Genomic DNA, 6,000 nt, shown 5'->3' with positions numbered 1-6,000 from the left:
CTTAATGCAAAAATAGTAGGCCTAATGATTAAAAGCTCAAACAAAAATCTTTTAGGTTTTGATTTTGGTCTTAGTTAATTTTAATTTTTAGTTTTATTTTATTTTATTTTTGTGGTCAAATCTATCAAAGTTAAAAAAAAAGAGCCAAAAAATCAAAAAGAAAAACATGCAAATTAGCAGATTGTTTGGGATTTAGATTTGATTCTAAGTCCAAATAATTTAACAATTTTAAAATTATTTTTATCCTAATCTTCATGAAAAAGGAAAATCACAGAAGATCCAGTAAGCACTAAAATCAATTTACATTGAAATGGGTTTTATTCCTATAAAAGAAGCAATCGGTAAAACAAAAAGGGGGAGGAAAAAACAAGCATACACAACTAGTGGGTAAGAACAAAAATAGAAAGAAAAAAAACTAAGCGAAGATCACCCACTGATAAGCTAATCTTTGCAAAAAGGATTAAAAAGGGAAGCAGAAATTGAATCCGCTACCTTTCAGGGTAGATCCATGCAAATCCGATGAGTTTTTGAAAAATTTGAGCTTAGAATGAGACATTATCTTCATAAATGCTCATGAGGGTAGAAAATTATTTTAAATTGCTACCAAACTATTGGGGGATATGTAATGATTTTTTTAAAATTTTCATTAAAAGGTTTTCAAATAAAAATCCCTCGAAACTATTGGGGGATATGTATCGATATAAAATCCTACCAAATCATTTGATAATTTTATTAATTGTTTTTAAAATTATTTCCTAGAAAATACATTAATGAATCGACAATGTAGTCTCTTCAGAGTGGGATACTAGTTTCTATGAATACTCATGAGGTGAGAAAATTATCTTAAATTACTGTCAAACTATTAGAGTAATTTTAAGATCAATTTTAATAATTAAATTATTTGGTAAACAATAAACATGTTTTAAAACTTGGATAATCTTTCGAGTGGGGTTTATAAGGGTGCTATAACTTTTCTCACATGTAATTGCACTCTCAAACCTAAATTTGATTTTGTAAACTAGAATCTATCATTTAAAGATACCTAAGTCAAGCTTGGGACTCCTCTTTAAAATGGGACAAATTCATTTTGGTGGCCAATCACACCTAGATAAAAAAAATATTGGTGGCGACTCCTTAAACCTATATCTAACGATAGGTCCACAGATCTATATGTTATGATAGTTTAGTAACTTCAATGATGAGAATTGAGAGTCAGGCCAATAAATAATTTTTTGTGATCCAAGCCTAACTTAATAAATTTAAGAATTTTTCTTCTTGTTTATGTTTTCTTTATTTATCTTTTTAAATCACATCTATCATTCACTTGCATATGCATAACATGAGCTCTATACTTGAGCTCTATCTCTTAAGAAGAAGTAAAATACCTACACCTTTGTGAAATTTCATATCTGTACATGGGCTAGTGAAATACTCCCATTAAAATTGAACTCGCTCCGTTGGAAGCTTATGATGGGCGAAGATTATGGTGCCTTACTAGTCTGTGATGGATAATGATGTGAGGAATAATTTAGGAACTTATAAAGTCAATCCTAAATCAGATATAGTGAGCTGTAATGGACTTAATCCATAGGTAAAACTATGTCATTCCTTTTGATAGAAATGATCCAAAATTAGGTCATATACCTTTTGTTATACATGAGTTGTGCACTAACTTGTTTTGTCTTTTTCATTGTTTATATTGGATGCTAACTTTATTCTTGTTTGTTACTTCCTTTTTACATGAATCATGCTAATATTAATAGGTTCACAATTATTTATTTATTTATTTATTTGTTTGTTTGTTTGTTTATTTTCATTCATTTCATGCATCTCAATCATTCATAGATCATCATCATTCGTGTAATACATTCATCATATCATTACATAACATAAAAATCTTTTGCTAGGGCAGTAGTTTAAAAGAGATGGAAGATCAATTAGAAGCATGAATACAAGCTTTAGAACTCAACCGAGAGAAATTTGGGCATAACCTACAAGAAATAAAAATGCAACTTAACAAGTTGGTGGAAAATCTTGAAACGGCCTATTTTCAAGAATCCTCATAACTCAATTCGTGTGTGCATTAAACAACCACTTTGTTAGGATCAAAAATCTCTCACAATACTAATGCCAGTCCAAGTCATACCAATGCATTCGATGGCCTAAGAAAAGACCAAGTCAAAAAAAAGGCAAAAAGGATAGGGCCTTCTAACTTCACATTGACTTCGTAAATTAGCTCATACCCAAATCCCCAACCAATTATTCCTCAACAACCTTTTTTGGCTTCCTAAACAAGACTTATTCCCATTCAACCCCTACAGATTAGCCTATACTCGCATACTTTCCCAGTTGTGAACAATGCTTTCCAAAACCCTGGTGCTTATCAACTTATCTAGTAGCCAAGGTTCCCAATGAACCCTTAGGCGTATGCATCTAGTTCTACTCTAAAACCTACATCTATGAGTCAAACAATTACTTAACCCAAAAAATTGTTGAGTAAAAAGAAAGAGAGAGCCATCATTGAATTATTCCCACAACTTTTCAAAAACTATCTAATCACACAAGTTCCTCCAAAGCCACTAAAACATCCCTATCTTAAATGGTTTGATGTTGATGCTCACTGTGATTATCACTTTGGTAATACAAGCCATTCAATAAAAAATTACCTTGCTATCAAACATAAGGTGCAAAGTTTAATTAAAGTTGGTGCATTGAGTTTTGGGAATGAAGGAAAGCCTATAGTTGTTAAAAGGTTATTGCCTAATTATAGTGGCTAAAGAAATTATCCATGGTAGTACCAATATCTTGAAGCTTAAGAATAGACCAAGTAATAGATTTTTGGATTTTTTTAAGAATGTTTTTGGCTATTGTTGTCAGAACAATTTTTAATTTTTAATTTTTAATTAAAGATTCTTTTCTTTTTTTTTTCTTATTATGTGATAGCACTCAAAGCATGCATACATCAATTCATTCATATATAAACTTTTTTTTATTTCTTTCTACATAAATTTGTAATAGGCATCATCCTAATTCGTAATTGTAGTTCAAGAGCCCTATCGTCAAGGTAATCTACTTGCCACTCATAAAGCCAGAATGACATAGTCGAATTAAAAAAGTTGAGAAAACTTAAGATGAAATGAAAGGAGATATAGCCAAGGTAATGGAAATGCTAAAAATTCTAAATATAGAGAAAGAAATGGAAGAAGTTGGTGTACAAGCATCTCAAAGGGCATAATCATAACAAGCACCACTAGTTGGGGTATATTCTCATCCTAGAATACCTTTACTAACCACACAACGATAGCCTTAAGGATACACTATTCTTGTTTTGAATGGAGATAAATCTAATCCAATCCATGTCCGTAACGATCCTAAAAAGCCAAAAAAAATAAAGGAAAGTTTATTTAAAGTACCAAAAAATTCAAATGATCAAAAAAAGATGGATATTATAGAGAAAATGCTTTGAGCTATCGAAGGAATAGATTTTTATAGATCTATGGATGCATCGTAGCTTTGCTTAATGCTAGATGTGATTGTTCTACCTAAGTTCAAGGTCTCAAAATTTGAGAAATATAATAGGACTAAATGCCCAATGACCTATGTCATTATGTACTATAGAAAGATGGTTGCCAATGCCGATGATGGCAAACTCTTGATTCATATATTTTAAGATAGTCTTACAGGGTCGACTACTAGATGGTATGTTTAGTTGGACAAAACTCATATCACTTCATGAAAGGAATTGGTTAGAGCATTCGTAACCCAGTACAAATACATTATAGAGTTGGTCCCAAATCAATTGTCTATACAAAGCATTAAGAAAAAAAAATTGAGAGATTTAGAGAATACGCTCAAAGGCGGAGGGATGCTGCTACCCAGGTTCAACCTCCTTTAACAGAAAAAAAAAATTAAAGTCTTGTTTGTCAACACTCTTAAAGCTCTATATTATGAAATGATTATTGCAAATGCAACAAAGAATTTTATTGATGTGGTCACATCTAAAGAGATAATAAAAACTACAATAAAAAGTGGAAAGCTTAAAGAGGATGATGTAGCTAGAACAAAGATGTGGGTGTACCGAGAATGGAAAGAGAAAATGTTCAAGTTGTGATATATGAAGAGAAATAGGTTATAGGTTTTACCTTACGTTATCTTTATTCGATGTACCAATGTTACTGCCTTACTATAAGTAATCTTTCTTAAAATCCTTATTTTCAGTAGCCAACCCAACAACTAGCTCCTCACATAAGTCATTATCCTAGTCTGCTGCTCAACCATTTAATAATCAAAGAAGATCAAGAAACATTCTTGAGAACATCTTAATTTCAATTTCTAATCTTTTGCCTTTATTGATAAAATACCAATACCTCACCTCAGTAGCTTTGAAAACAATTTTGAATCCATCGGTGAAAAATTATGATTGAAATAATAAATGTGATTCATGTGGGAGCAATTGAACACTTGACTGAGAAATGTAGGTAGTTGAAAGAGAAAATTAAAAGTCTCATCCATATGGCACCTTGACCCAAGAGTTTTTTGAACAATGAAAAGATGCTTTATCATAGGTTGATTTTTCTTTGTATATTGATTTCTCAAACATGAAGTCATTGGTTTCTAATGAGTTTTGATTGTTTGGGTTCCTAAATATACATGTGGAAAAAAATCTCAAGAAATTTGGTGATTACTACTAACAACGAGCATCTCGAGTCATTTCTCTAAGCATTTCATTCTTTTCAATTGAAAGATTAAAAAACTTGAGGATTTCTAAAAATGAAAGTTTTAGAACTTCACCTCATTTAACTATGATGAACCTTAAAAATTATTGATTTTCATTTAGGTTATGAGCAATGGATGGTAGATTAATTTGTAAATCTTTTAAGGCATTCTCCTAAGCTTTCTGGATTTTGGTGATTTAAGAAATGTCAAGGCTATTTCAAAAACTTCACCACACAAATTCTTTAAGGCATATTTTTCCAATTTGTTTAGTATTTTGACTTGTGCTAAATTCTTCTCCTTTTTCAATCCTTCATCAAGCGATCCTCTGTCCTCACCTTAGGATGAATTTATTAAAAAAGATAAATTTACTTTATATGTCAAATAATCCTTTTCGCCATTCTAACTATTGAACATCCAAACGAGTTGGCAAAAATATTGTTATGAAAATGCATTATGAGTATGAGTTGCAAAAAAAAAAAAAGAGTTAATTGTGAAATCATGCATGCGAGGCATTTAAATGAATCTAAAATCAAACAGATAACAATTATCTCTTGAGAATTGCTTTTTAATAAGAAGTATCCATATTTGAAATGAAATATAGTCATCTTTCAAATTCCTTTTATGAAAGAAGAAAATTTTCATTTGCTACCCCTTTTGAGCTTGTTGATTATTCCTTCTGAATAAACCCTAACCAATGATTATCCTTCAAATTTAGGGGCATGTTAAAAAAAAAAAAAAAAGGATCTCATCAAGATGGCATGTGATCTTGTGCTGAGGGTTAAAAAATAATGCCTTATGTTAAGGGGCAAGCTTGAAATAAGATGAGTTCAAAAATTTTTGAACTCATGCAAAAAAAGAAAAAACAAAGAAAAGAAAAAGGTGGAAAGACATGTTTTGAGAAAAGGAAGATATCTCTAGAAAAGAAATAATCCTTGGTTTGATCACCTGTAAATACATCTTTGGGCCTATTTATTCTATCTTTCAAAACCTTAAAACTTGACCTATGTTATGTCCTTCAAAAAGTCCATTTTGATCATGTACGGATACCTAAGTTAGAAGCTTGTTCCTTAGGAAATCATTATGATTTGGTTTTAGATGAATTTCAAATGCTCAAACTCATGATGGAATTATCCCAAAAAATAGAGAAAAAGAAAATAAAAGAATGAAACTATTGGGTGAAAACTCGAAAAAGCAATCTAAAGCAAGATTAAAGCTCTGAAAGCAACTAATGAATTTTCATCTAGCACTAAAAAGGAATTTTGAATAAACTAAGGGATGTTAGAG

The sequence above is a fragment of the Durio zibethinus genome, chromosome 4, assembly GCF_047325235.1.
Source record: "Durio zibethinus cultivar Kanyao isolate XHJ-2024 chromosome 4, ASM4732523v1, whole genome shotgun sequence".
Classification (NCBI taxonomy): domain Eukaryota; kingdom Viridiplantae; phylum Streptophyta; class Magnoliopsida; order Malvales; family Malvaceae; genus Durio; species Durio zibethinus.
The sequence above is the reverse complement of the archived record's forward strand: the minus strand, read 5'-3'. Positions refer to the sequence as shown.